At 35.0% G+C, this 15,255-nt stretch overlaps 1 long non-coding RNA gene across 2 annotated transcripts; it reads left to right on the top strand.

Moving 5' to 3' along the window:
• Window positions 1-3,746: 3,746 nt before the first annotated feature.
• Window positions 3,747-13,684, top strand: LOC124885634. Of its 2 annotated transcripts, none has more exons than XR_007042957.1 (3): window positions 3,747-4,397; window positions 4,480-6,185; window positions 6,270-6,380. It is a non-coding gene; the product is annotated as an uncharacterized LOC124885634 (long non-coding RNA). The 2 variants fall into 2 exon arrangements; XR_007042958.1 differs by lacking the exon at window positions 6,270-6,380 and adding an exon at window positions 13,073-13,684 and having other exon boundaries at window positions 3,759-4,397; window positions 4,480-4,648.
• The last annotated feature ends 1,571 nt before the right edge of the window (window positions 13,685-15,255 follow it).

The raw sequence follows: 15,255 nt of genomic DNA, 5'->3' as shown, positions 1-15,255 counted from the left end.
ATGCTTGAGAAGTTAGTTTTGAGAAGTTGAAGAATAAGTTGACTTTGGCTCCGATTTGGACTCTACCCAAGGGTACTGATGGTTTCGTGGTATATTGTGATGCTTCTAATGTGGGACTTGGTTGTGTTCTAATGCAGCATCACAGGGTAGTGGCGTATGCTTCTAAACAGCTTAAAGTGTATGAGAAGAATTATCCGACTCATGATTTGGAGTTGTTGGCTGTGGTTTTTGCTTTGAAGATTTGGCGCCATTACTTGTATGGAGTTTATGTTGACATATATTCTGATCAGAAGAGCTTGCAATACGTGTTCACTCAGAAGGAGTGGAATCTTAGGTAAAGAAGATGGCTTAAGTTGCTCAAGGACTATGATATAAGTCTTCACTATCATCTAGGTAAAGCTAATGTGGTTGCTGATGCTCTTAGAAGGTTATCTATGGGGTGCTTATCTCATGTTGATTAGGAGAAGAAAGGTTTGGTGAAGGATATTCACTGTTTGGCTAATATTGGAGTACGTCATTTGGATTTTGAGTATGGTGGGGTGGTTATTCAGGAGGTGGAGAAGTCTTCTCTCGATACTGAGGTAAAGGAGAAGTAGGTTTTTGATCCTGCCTTGATGAAAATCAAAGATTATGTGGTTAGCAAAAAGTCTGGGCTTTTGAGATTAGTGGTGATGGTATCCTAAGGTGCCAAGGTAGATCGTGCATTACCGATATCGATAGGTTGCGGGAAAGAATTTTGGCCAAGGTTCATGAGTCGAGATATACTGCTCATCCTAGTTTGACGAAGATGTATCATGACTTGAAGTAGATTTCTTGGTGGAATAACATGAAGAGAAATGTGGCAAATTTCGTGGCTAAGTGTATGGTTTGTCAGCAAGTGAAAGTTGAGCACTTGGGGCCTGGTGGATTATCTCAAGAGATTGAGTTGCCTGTATGGAAATGGGAAGTGATTAACATGGATTTCATTACTGGTCTTTTGCGATCTCATAGTCGGTTTGATTCGATTTAGGTCATAGTGGATAAGATAGCTAAGTCTGCTCACTTCTTACCTGTGAGGACTAACTTTTCCATAGAGAATTATGTGAAGTTATTCATTCAGGAGATCGTCAAGTTGCATGGTGATCAATTTCCATTATATCTGAACGAGGTACACAGTTCTCATTACACTTTTGGCATTTTTTTCAAAAAGGTTTGGGGACAAAGGTGAACCTTAGCACCGCTTTCCATCCTCAGATGGATGGACAAGCGGAAAGGGCTATTTAGACTTTGGAGGATATGTTAAGGGGCTATGTGATTGATTTTGGTAATAGAATTTGCGTATAATAACAACTATCACTCGAGTATTTGGATGGCTCCATTCGAGGCTTTATATGATAGGTGATATTTGTCTCCTATTGGATAGTTCGAAGTTAGTGAGGTGAGGTATTTAGTCCTGACATGGTTTATCAGGCTATGGAGAAGGTGAAGGTGATTAGGAATAGTCTTAAGACTGCCCAAAGCCGCCAAAAGTCTTATGCTAGTTTGAGGCATAGGGAGTTAGAGTTTGATATTGGTGATTGGTTGTTCTTGAAGGTATCTCCCATGAAGGGAGCGATCCAGTTTGGAAAGAAGGGGAAACTCAATCCCCAACATTTCAGACCTTACTTGATCTTGAGGAGAGTGGGCAATGTTGCTTACAAGCCTTCTAGTTTGGGTTCAATTCATCTGGTGTTCCATGTCTCGATGTTGAAGAAGTGTGTGGGCGATCCTTCTTCAATTGTCTCTTTGGAAAGTATTGGCGTTTTGGATTCCGTGTCTTATGAGGAAGTCCCGATTTAGATCTTGGATTGACAAATCCGTCGATTGTGGACTAAGGATGTGGATTTGATGAAGGTTCAATAAAGGAATCATAAGGTTGAAGAAGCCACTTAGGAGGCTGAAGAGGACATGAAGTCTAAATATCCATTCTTGTTTTCTACTTAGGATAATTGTGCTTATGGTATGTATTTCCTTGATATCTTTATTTTCTGACTTTATTAAAGAAAAGTGTGTTTTACTTTATATTTTTGTTTTTTGTCTTTGTTAAAGGTAAGTGTGGTTGTATTCCATGTTATATCATGCTAATGTATTCCTTATCTCATCATTCGGGGATGAATGATCCTGGGGAGGGGGGAGAATGTAACACCTTGGATTTTTGCCCCTGGAATTATTGAGTTTTTACACTCACTGCCCAGACTACAACTATCCATATGATTCGTAGAGAGTCAGTACGGATTGTAGAACCCTAAATCGTAGCCCAGCCAGTGTATTTTGCTAAGTCTTTGTGTTGGTCATAATTGGCACCCAGAGAGTCGTCAAGACTTTATACGAGTCATATAGTCTAAATCGTAGGATAACCAGTGTTGTGCCTTAAGTGTTTTGTCCTAATTACGACCAAGTATTGCAAGTCACATAGACTCATTACGAGGCATAATGTGCCTTCCGTAAGATAACCAATATAGGGCCTTGATGTTTCTGCCTAGGCTACGACTCATGATGATTAGTCGTAACGAGACCTTACGAGTTGTAGGATGAACTGTGGTCACTAACGATAGTTTTCAATGTTTCATTAAGGGTACTTTGGATATTTTCCCTTTTCCCCACTAGCAACCCACGACTTAAAACCCTATTAAGGACCCCATTATTATCTATAACATAGTCAAAACAACTCTTAAGGCTCTCTCAAATTCTCTCAAGCAAAAACATTTAGGGTTTCTCAAGGTGGCAATTAGAGCTTCCAAGGAATTCCAAGGTCGATTCCTTGTTCAAATTTCTTGGTGATTAAGGCATGTGACTGTACCCTTAAATTTGTTTTACTTAAAGCATGAAATTATATGATTATTTATGTGGATTTGAATAGTTGAATGTTTTGGAATTAATGTTTCTTAAATTGTTTTCCTATGATTTTTTATGCATTCTTTATGCTTCTAATGGATTTAAACTTGTGGGATACATGGGTATGGTGAATGAACTAAGAGGTCATGGTTTCCTCGAATTTGATGATTTCGGCTTGACATATGGTTTTAGAAATTATGTAATTGATATTGAGACATGATTTTGTCACATGGTTTGACTTTCTCACTTAATCTATTGCATGCATAAAAGGCTAATGAACCACAAATTAATTTTTAATTGAACCTTGGGAATTGTGAATTTCCCATGTTAATTCATAATTAAACCAAAGGGGTTGTGAATTTTCCCATGTGATGAACAATTGATACAACATGATAATGTAGCTTGGAAGTGAAGTTGGTATGACGATACCAACGGGGTACCTTAATGAATGAATTGGTTCAACGAATGGGAATATGTGAAAGATGTTTTAATTGGGTTTAAAATAGGTTTGTGTATCTGTGTCGTGAAAGTGGAGGTCCGGATGGACCAATACTGAAAATTGTGTTTATCGGCGCGTAGGTCTAAATGACTGGGTGGTTCGAGTCCCCCATGTTACATGATTGGATTCTTAAGCCATCCTTGATATATGACCGGGGGGTTCGAGTCCCCCATGGATTCTTAAGTCATCCTTGATATATGATTATTCTCTGGTTCGTGCAGCTATGCGTACTGGGGCCCTTTCAGCTGTGGGAGAGCTGGACCATATAACCGGTGGGTGCCTTCTTATGATAGATGAGCTACACAGTCCAGACTAATGTTTTAAATTTCATGCTAAGCCTTGTTCCCTATCCCAGTATTTTATATATGTATATGTATGCATGCATGTATATGAATTGAACTGGATTTTGAATTGTCATTACTTTATCCTTATCCCCTGAGTTACATGCTAGCGCTCAACCCGTTAACTATCTCCGGACACTATATCCTCACGCGATGCAGGAACCGAAGACACTTCTACTTTTTTTACGGAGTGATAGGATTTTTGGATTGTCAGTGGTCAGCTTAAAGTGGTGAGCCTCCTTCTTTCGGAAGGCCGTTACTTCTTGGTTTATCTTCTATCATAAACTTTTCTTTGGACTTATTTTGGCTATCATCAGGGGCATGTCCCGACATTGGTTTGATTCAATTTGGTCACAGAGGCTTTGTGGATTACTGTTAGTTGTTGATGTATCTTACACTTCTTGAATTTGATTATTCTATCTTGTTATATGTTCGAAATTTAGTCACTATTAGTGTATTAGATTCTATTTGGCTAAGCAAAGGGGTGGTCTCCGATCCTCGGTAGACTTGAGATACCAGTCACGGCCAGGCCCTAGTTTGAGTCATGACAAAGAAAGCATATATAAGAAAAAATCTAGAGTACAATGGCTAAATTTAGATGATTCAAACACAACTTATCTTTTACAAGTATGAAAGGTAAAAAGGCACAAAATCAGATCAAGATCTTATATGTAGAAGATGGGACCAGTATTAGAGGAAATCAGGTAATCAAAATTGAAATTGTAGGATCTTATAAAGGATTTCTAGGATTAGCCACTCCCTAATTAACATCTATTTCTCCCACAGTGATTAAAGATGGTCCCTCACTAGGAGCCAACAGTTGCAACTCATACAATCATTTACTGCAAATGATGTTATTCAAGCTCTTAAAGGCATTGAGAATAACAAAGCTCCTGGTAGAGATGGTGTTAACTCCTACTTTTTCAAACAAGCATAGCTAATCATAGGAAGGGAGGTAATTGATGTAATTTTACAGTTCTTTAGTACTGATGAGATGTATAAACCTATTAATACTACTTCCGTAACCTTGATTATAAAAGTAAAACATCTTAGCTCAATTAAACAGTATAGACCAATATATTGTTGGAATACCATTTATAAGATCATATAAAAAATTCTCACTTCTAGACTCCAACCTCTCATGCTTCATCTTGTAGACATTAGCCAAGCTGCTTTTGTTCCTGGTAGGGTCTTAAAAGATAATATCTTGCTTAGTCATGAATTTGTCAAGGGTTATGGTAGAAAAGGTTTTTCACCCAGGTGTATGATTAAAATAAATATGCAAAAGGCTTATGACTCCTTGAAAAGGCCTTTCCTTGAGGAGATGTTACTGGGCAAGAATTTCCTTGGGATATTTATTAAATGGATAATGTGTTGTGTTAGGACTGTCTCCTACTCAATAAATATTAATGGTTTCCCAAGCCCACCATTTGCTGCTAAGATAGAGTGAGCCAGAGTGATCCTTTATTATCATATTTATTCGTTTTAGGTATGGATTATCTGACTAGAATGTTGAACAGATTGGGACAAAAATCTAGATTTTAATTTCCATCTAAGATGCCAAAAGCTGAACATAATACAACTCAACTTTGTTGATGATCTGCTTTTGTTCTCCAAAGGAGATGTAGTTTTTGCTATCCTGTTCTATGAATGCTTTACAAAGTTTTTTACAGCTTCAGATCTTATAGCAAACCAATCAAAGTGAAATATTTACTTTGGGGTGTACCTGAGAATGTCCAATAGATTATTCTTCAGCAGTTGGAGTTTACAGTTGGACAATTGACTTTCAAGTACATGGGAGTGCCGTCGAGCACAAAAAAATTATCAGTGGCTCCAAGCTCTACCAGACAAGATGATTGGAAAGATCACTAGCTTGATAGTTATATTTTCTCATATGCTGGCAGGAAACAGATGATCACTAGTGTACTAGCTGGTATTCAAACTTTCTGGTCCCAGGCATTTCCAATACGTAAAGTAATCCTAGAAAGGTGGAGACTAAGTGCAGAAGATTTTTGTGGAATGGAGATATACAGAATAAAGGCAAGGCACTCATAGCATGATGCAAGGTGTGCTTGCCCAAATTAGCGGGAGGACTTAGTATTATAGATATGTATGTATGGAACAGAGTAGCTATCCTTAAAATTTAAGAAACTTGAATATGAAGAAAGATAAACTATGGATTTTGTGGGTGCATGCTTATTACTTGAAGGGCAGGATGCCTTGGAACACACTGACCAAACAAGCCTCTTGGATCATTCAAAATATTTTACATGCTAGTAAATGATTTGTTGACGCAGGTCTAATCATTGAATGTGTAATGGAGAAGGACTCTTTCTCCATCAAAGGTATGTATAACCAACTTCGAGGGTAGTTTCCTAAAGTTGAGTAGAAGATATTACATTGTAACAATCAAGGTCACCCAAAGTGGAGGTTTATCATGTTCATAGCTATTCAACGAAGACTCTATACCAAAGGTCAACTAGACAAATGAGGTATTCACACAAATCTAACTTGTGCTTTATGTGATGAGAAAATAGAAAACCATCAACACCTATTCTTTATATGTTCTATATCAGGTGACATTTGGAAAAGAATTTTAATATGGCAAGGTTTAACAAGGGGAGGACATTACACACAAAAGAGAAGCACCCAAGAGCAATAATCTGAAGGATGAGCTTAGCAGCCACTATGTATCACATTGGCTGGAGAGGAATCAAAGAACCTTTCAACTGATAAAGAAAATTAGAGAAGCACTTATTAGACAGATTATCCAAGACATCCATTGTACAACTATCATGTATCCCAAACCAATAGGCCATATGCTTAATCTTAATTTTTATAGCTGAATAGCCTAGATTAGTTCATTGACGAGAAACTTGGTAATGATCTGAAGTTGGGATGTTGTCCAGCCCATGTCAAGACTCTTGTTCTTATTGTCATATCTGGGAATAAAATTTTTGTTACCAAAAGAAAACTTGAAAGTGAACAAAAATAGCAACATAGGGTTTCACCCAGGTTTAGGAAAAAGTAGTCGCAAGAGCTTGTTTGGAACAACACAAAAAATTGCCCAACACCTTTTTTGGACTTGTCATCCTCTCATTGAGAGGCTTTTATCATAGAAAAATGCATTATGAATGCTCATCAACTTGATAGGGTTCTGAAACACTCATCGTCTCCTGTTATTCTCTCCTCAGTGCCACAACTTCAATCTTCTCATATTCTTGAAGCTGATGAACCCCTTAGCAACACCTCTTCTTTACGGCGTGGTTACTTTACCTTGGGTAACATTCAATCTTCAGTTTGTGTGTTCTTATTCTGGACTTTACTTTGTAAAACTGAGCAACTTAATCTATTGTGGAGAAGGGAAAGCTATACACGGGTTTGAGAAAGGGTCGAATGACAAGATTTATTGTACGCATTATTACCCTACATTTTACTCCAAGGCACCCCTTGATTTGAGGGGGGAGGGGTGAGAAAACGGCTAAGGGTAGTGTTGCATAGTGGATAAAGAACCTTGCCAATCTACTATCTTGCTCCCTCTGATGTGTATGTGTTGTGCTACATGATTGCAGTTATTTGCTAAAGAGCATGATGATGTTAAGCTCTTGGTACAATCCAGTATAAACTATTTTAAATATCCCTGGCTTTTTGCTTTTTTATTTCTCTCTTGTTTAATTAAATTTGGTGTCATTCCTATTGTAGTGTAGGAGTAGTTTTTTGGGAGGATTTTATTGGGAAATCATTCTCCCGCTTGGTACCTAGTAGTGGGAATGATAATCCTTGTTGAAAATATGTCTAGAAATAAAGTAGGAATAAATATTTTCAGTAATTTTTAATTATTAGAGTCTTATGTGACTTAGGAATTAGTTGTCCCTTCATTATTTGAATAAGAATTAGTTATTCCAATTTAAATTGGAGTGTAGTTAGAAAGTTAGCTATAAATATACGTTTTGAGTTATTAATAAAATAATTCTCTTTGACAATACTATTGTCGTATTTTATTTTTCTCCAACTCTTTCTCTGTTATTTCTTCAATTTCAAAGCTAAAAACCAACAATTGATATCAAGAGCCAGTTTCTTGAGGGATCTGTGAGAGAGATGAATTCTGAAAACTTTTCCCAAATAGCTCCTCCTGTCTTTGATGGTGAGAATTACCATCTTTGGGCAATAAAAATGGAGACTTATCTTGAGAACTTTTCCCAAATAGCTCCTCCTGTCTTTGATGGTGAGAATTACCATCTTTGGGCAATAAAAATGGAGACTTATCTTGAGGCTTTAGATTTTTTGGAGGCAGTAGAGGAGGATTATGATGTTATTCCGCTACCCGATAATCCCACGATGGCCCAGATCAAAAGCCAAAAGAAAAAGAAAATCAGAAAATCAAAGGCAAAAGCAACTTTGTTTGCTAGTCTGTCTCCAATAATTTTCATAAGAATTATGACCCTTAAATCACCAAAAGAAATTTGGGATTGTCTGAAGGAAGAATATACCGGAGATGAAAGAATACGAGACATGAAGGTGTTGAATCTAGTAAGGGAATTCGAATTGCAAAAGATGAAGGAATTTGAGACTGTCAAAGAGTACTCAAACCGACTTCTTAGCATTGTTAACAAGATAAGATTGTTTGGCACAAAATTTAAAGATTCAAGAAGTGTTAAAAAAAATTCTTGTTACTATGCCTGAAAGATACGAAGTATCAATAATTATCTTGGAAAACACAAAAGACCTGTCCAAGATTACATTGGCAGAATTATTAAATACGTTGCAGGCGCAAAAGCAAAGGAGGCTTATGAGATAGGATGGTATAGTTGAAGGAGCTTCGGCGGCCAACCACAAGACTCAAAGTAAGGGTAATAATTACTTACCTTGCCAGCACTGTGGCAAAATAGGTCACCCTCCATTTAAATGTTGGAATAGACCAGATGCAGAATGTAAGATCTGTAATCAACTTGGCCATGAAGCTGTTATTTGCAAAACCAAATATCAAGAGAATAAAGAAGATGCTCAAGTCACCAAAGAAGAAGAAGAAGATCACTTATTTGTGGCAACATATTCTTCAACCAAGAAATCTAATTTTGGGACGATTGACAGTGATTGTACAAACCACAAATATGACAAAACTCTTTTCAAAGAGTTTCTGTCTTTGAAAAATAAGAAACTCAAAATTGAAAATGGTGACTATATTCCTACAGAAGGAAAAGAGAATATTGCAATCAAAACAATTTCAGAAGATGCACACAAGCCTTGCAAGAACAAAGATGAATTGACAGATTTATTCAAGAGGTCAAATTCAACCAAAGCTGAGACAATTTCTGATCCAAAGAGGAGTGTTGAAAATATGTCTCAGAAATAAAGTAGGAATAAATATTTTCAGTAATTTTTAATTATTAGAGTCCTATGTGATTTAGGAATTAGTTGTCCCTTTATTATTTGAATAAGAATTAGTTATCCCAATTTAAATTGGAGTGTAGTTAGAAAGTTAGCTATAAATATATGTTTTGAGTTATTAATAAAATAATTCCCTTTGACAATACTATTGCCGTATTTTATTTTTCTCCAACTCTTTCTCTGTTATTTCTTCAATTTTAAAGCTAAAAGCCAACAATCCCAATAATTATGTTTTTGTGCCTGACTAGGCCTTGTTATGTAAAAAACTCTATTTTCTTTTATTCAATGCACTTCTATTTCACCCAAACAAAACATGGTTTTTCCATTTTTGTGTAATCTGAGGACTATATGGGAAATTATCAATGCCCATTTTTTTTACTGACTATACACATAATAATCATGTCTTGAAGCCCCTAGGGGTTAGCTCCATTGGCAAAGGTTGATGGACTTGTGTCATTGGGTCACAAGTTTGATCTCTGTGGCAGGAGAACTAAGTCCACTTTTTAAGTGGAGAAGGGCTAGATGGGCAAGCCCATCATCCCCGAGTTTCGGAGGCTGCTGTTGTCCCAAAGGACTGGTTTCAGAAGGATTTCGTGTTTATTAAAAAAATAATCATGCCTTGAACACACTGGAGGGAAGTAGGAACCCTTAGGCCTATAGAGGTTTGTCTACTGCTTCGTAAAAGAAGATTGATTTCTATTTGATGTTGGTGAGTTATTCGAGCTTAGTTTCTAAATTCCGAGAGTCTATTAATTAACACTATCTGTGCTTAACCTTCATAGTTTTATACTTTTTTACTATTGAGGTTAAGAGAAACTTCTAGAATTTCATATTAGATTGCATTTGGTTTCAGTTGGATTGCACCCATTATCATATTATGGACTGATAGGAGACAAAAGGACCTGCTATCGTTCAACAAAAATCACAATAACATAATAAATTGTGCCTTTTGAGATCAAGTAGGAATAGTCCTTTAATTTTTGGATGCTTTAGAAGTGGCCATAATTTCCGTCCTATAGGTTTTTTCAGATAGGATAGTAGAATTAATACTTGTTGTGAAGCATGATAAATCAATAGATGTGGTCTTATACAAGGACCATGTAGTAACGGGCTTGTTCAGAGGCGGATTCAGGATTTAAAGCTTGTGGGTCTCTATGTTAGATAAAAAAAAATCAAATAGTAACTAAAGGTATTTGAAACACATAACCAAAAGGCCAATAAAACTTTTACAAGTGTCTCTACTCCACTAGATCAATAATACACTTTGTTTATGGATTCCCAACATATAATTCTTATATATTTGTTAGATTTCTCTATATAAATTCTAGATCCACACGAAAGTTGCTGTTGGAAACCCTCACCCAGACCCCTAGATCCACTCCTGGGCTTGTTGTATATGAAAGATGAATCCTTCGAACATACATTCATGTAGATGCTTTTTTCTGCTTGTTTTGATCTTAACATGTATATTGGGGAATTAAAGGGTAATTGTCTTTTTAATGACGTCAGTATAATCTAATTTTTTCTGAAACATTGTAGATATTTTTCAGTTCTTTTATTAGTTTTCTTGGGATGGTAACAAAAGTATTTTATGTGTTTTATTAGTTTTCTTGGGATGGTAACAAAAGTATTTTATGTGTTTTATTAGCTTACATATAGATGGTTTACTTATTTTGAAGCCATGATGACAAAATGTCTCTTAGCTATGCTATTTGACATACTAATACATATCTTGATAGCACCAAAGTGTGGCCTAGTCATTGAAGTTGGCTGACACCCATGAGATCCCAAGTTTGAATCTAAGTGGTGGATAGAATGTACGGTGATTTGTCCCATCTGTTAAGCCTTGGTGGAGAAAGTTATGTAGTACCTATGCGAGTGGAGGTAGTAGATACTCCATGGAATTAGTCGAGGTCTGTGTCTGCTGGCCCAAACACTAATATTATAAAATAAAGGGAAAAGGGTTAAAAATACCCCTCTACTTTCATAAATTGGTTAAGTTTGTCCCTAGTTAAACTATGGGGTCAAATATACCATTGTTGTTATCAAACTATGCAAACATACCCTTATTTTTGATGGTTTTTCACATGAACTAACAATTGGGTGAGGTGGACGCCACGTAGCCTGCCACCTCAGCACTAGATATTTACATTCTATTTCATTTAACTTTGCCACATATTTATTTCAAAATTGGGTGAGGTGGACTAAAATGGCTTGAATCTACTTCAGAAATGATATTTATTTCGAAAAAACTTTACCACTGAAACAACATAAGGTACAGTGCAGAGGCATTTCCTACTGTTAGGAAACAGCTGCTTCCCTCTTTTTAGATGAAAATAAGATTCAAATGGTATAAAGAAAAGGAAAGGAAAGAAGAAACTCATTCAACATTATGCTTCAGGTGCTTGTTATTGTACCCTGCATTCATAGAGTTTCTTCATGTTGGAACCAGATATCAGTGGAACTGGTCTAGAGTGACTACTATAAAGGTAATCAAGTGCTGAACTGGTCTAGAGTGACTCCTATAAAGGTAATCAAGTGCTTAGTCATAGTATCAAGAAAATTCACACCCAATAACAACTTTTGCCAAAATTCTTGATATGGTTCATGACTTCATGGGCCAACTTTCATCCTTTAGACTGACACGGACGTCACAGATTTAAATTTCAATCCATCAACAGATTCTTTTTCTCCTACCTATTTTATTTTTAAAATAAATTTGTACTACTAGAAAAGTTATTAAATGGCTTTCATCAATGTTACAGAAGTTACAGATCATTGAATCGAGCAACAGATAAAATGTGAGTGTAATTTAATAAAGCCCTATAATAATGTCATCCTATCCCTGCTTTATAGAGCTTTATTCCAATATGTTCACATCTAATCTAGTTTAGTCCACAACGGACAAATGAAACTTCAAAAGAGAGGATGGCCTATAGCTAGTGCATCTCAAGTACTTTTTGTTGCAAAAGGAGATTAACCATTCAACTCAAATCAAAGCTTCTTATTTGCCACCCATATCTACCATTTAAATTCCTGAATGGGAAAACCTACTAAAAGTATTGTGGTAGCTATTTAGATTTTAATCTTTTTCAGGCCATGTTAGTCCACCTCACCCAATTCCGAAATAAATGTGGTAAAGCTAAATGAAAAATAATATAAATATCTAGCACTGAGGTAAAAGATTATGTTGTGTCCACCTCACCGAATTGTTAGTCCACGTGGAAAACCGTTAAAAATAAGGGTATATTTGCATAGTTTGATAACCGCAAGGGAATATTTGACCCCATAGTTTAACTAAGGGTAAACTTAGTCAATTTATGAAAGAAAGTAGAGGGGTATTTTTTACCCTTTTCCTTAAAATAAATTTATATCTTAGGAGAAACACAAGTAACAACAGATACGTATGGAAAAAAGTATGGTGTGGTGCGGTAGTGGGGCGGACCCATGTAAACTCGCGAAGTCTCCACCCGCCTTGTATGGCAAAAAATTCCATTTCAACCCGCCTCGCATAATTTTTCTTTTTCTTTTTAAACTGTGTTTGATGTTAAAAATGAAATTCATAAAATTCTTTTTATCATTGTGCGTAGAAAATGTCAAATCCATCAAGTTAAAGTTTTGTGTCCACCGGTTCTTACAATAGACTGCAATTTTAACTATTATAATAAGTTACCTATTTAATTTTAGATAATTATCTATAAAATAATTATTTTAAAGTGATTTGATAATGCAATTTTTTCGTAACACTGTCAACTTATAGCAGGTAAAACAATGTATGAATTTGCATTTGTTTGGATGGCTTCTGAAGCATTTTCATTAGATATCGTTTACAAAGTACTGGAAAACACCTGATTACTATTTTGAAAAGACAAAAAGAACACTGGGATGTTACAGTCAAAATCCACATCATGCACCCCGCCCCCGCATGCGCACGAAGCACTTTACCCCTCCTCGCTGACATCCCTAATAACAGTCTGAAATTTTGATGTAGGTGCCACTTTTCGACATAGAAACAGAGAACATGAAGCGTAATGATGAGGCTATGCTACTAAAAGCCATACAATTCATAGAATTGAAGGAAATTGCACATTAGAGGAGTCTCTTAGCGGGTTGAAGTCAAGGTGCTTATGGCTTGAGCACGGGGATAAAAGCTCTAGGTTTTTCCATAAGCTAACAAACATGCACAAAAGTTACAACCACAAAGAGAAGGTGGAATCATATGAAATAGCGTAGGAAGAAGAGGAGCAAATAAACAATGAAATGTTGAGCTTTTATGAGTCCTCTCTAGAGTGCCTCGGATCATTGTGTAGGAAACATATTTTATTTCAAAAATAATTTATATTTAAAATATGTTGGAAAATTCATGTCATTTATATGTATTTTAGAAGCCAAATATGTTACTTGGAGAAATGGCAAAATGGAAGAAACTTGGCAACATGCATGTTTGGTTTTAACACGTGTCTTGATACTTGTCATCTTGCATGGAAATAGTTAGACAAGTGTATGGACACTTGTCAACTTTTTAAGCCTTGTAAATTTAAATAAATAGGCTACTTTGTTGCCATAATGTTGTAACTAACATTCTTTTTCCTTTCAAGTTTCATTACTCATTTTCATTCCTTTCACTTCTTTTATTATTATTATATGGTTAATTTAAAAAGGATTCTATTAATTATATCACTATTAACTTGTTGGTATTTGTGTTAATAATTTTATTGATTCCTGTATCCTCTAATTAATTAGGGAAAATTTATTTATCTCAGAACATCCTCTAATTAATCAAGGAAGTGTTTGTTTAATCTTGGGAAAACATTTCACATTGCAGAAATAGTTTCTTAGGATAGTGCCTAGCACGACTCAAGTATAATTAATAAATTACTCAAAATAATATCATTATTATATTTATTTAATACTCAATATAATAAATTTGTCAAAAAGTAATTATATTACTGTTACTGTTATTTTATTAGAAGTAATATTATTACTGTTATTATATTGCTTATTAGAAGTAATATTATTATATACTGTTATAATTATTATATCGATTATAATATTATTATTTTAGTATTGTTATTTATTATATTCTATTGTACTTCTATTACTATTATTATTGTGTTATCATTGTTCCCCAACAATTTAAGAAACTATGGCATATAATATTGATTCTAAGACCGTTTATAATAATGATGTTGGTGTTGCTCTGGCTGCTTCCATTCTAGTCAGTTTGTCAGAAAATTATGATACTGTAGATTACAGGTATGAAAATAAATTTGATTATATGCCTAATGCTAATAATAAAATTTTCATAGAAGATGTATCTCAATGCAAGAGAATATGTGAAAGAAAAGACAATCCTGTTAAGTCAAAATTAAATTTGACAGAAACAGATGATACAATTATTGCGATCATTTCAGAAATAATTATTGAGACCAATGTGAGAAATTGGGTGGTAGACTCTGGTGCTACTAGGCACATTTGTATAAATAAAAATGATTTTATATCATACACTCAAGTTGAGAAAGAAAAAGAAATTGTTTATCTTGGGACCTCGAGAACTGTTCAAGTTCTTGGAAAAGGCAAAGTTCTTCTCAAACTCACATCTGGTAAAACATTGGCATTGAGTAATGTGTTGTATGTTCCTAATATCAGAATTAATTTGATTTCTGTGGCATTATTAGGAAATATTGGAATAAAAGTTATATTTGAAAATAATGAGGTCATATTAACTGAAAATGATATTCTTATTGGAAATGGACGTTGTAATCGTGAACTTTATGTACTTAATATTATCAATGATAATATGCATCAGTTTCTGCTTATATGACCGAGTCTATTTCTTTATGGCATGCTAGATTAGGACATGTTAATATTAAATATATAAAGAATATGCAATTACTTGGTTTAATAACTGATTTGGATTTCAGTAATTTCGATAAATGTGAAATATGTGTTGAAGCTAAAATAACTAAAAAGTCATGTTTTCAGTTACTAGATAAACTGAACTGTTATCTTTAATTTATACTGATTTAGGTAATTTAAAACAAAACTATGACTAGAGGTGGTAAAAGATATTATGTGACTTTTATTGATGATTTTTATAGATTTACTAAGTTATATTTGCTTAGAAATAAAGATGATGCATTTGATGCTTTTGTGTCTTATAAATTTGAAGTT

Source organism: Capsicum annuum, chromosome 7, assembly GCF_002878395.1.
Source record: "Capsicum annuum cultivar UCD-10X-F1 chromosome 7, UCD10Xv1.1, whole genome shotgun sequence".
Taxonomy (NCBI): Eukaryota; Viridiplantae; Streptophyta; class Magnoliopsida; order Solanales; family Solanaceae; genus Capsicum; species Capsicum annuum.
The sequence above is the reverse complement of the archived record's forward strand: the minus strand, read 5'-3'. Positions and strand labels throughout refer to the sequence as shown.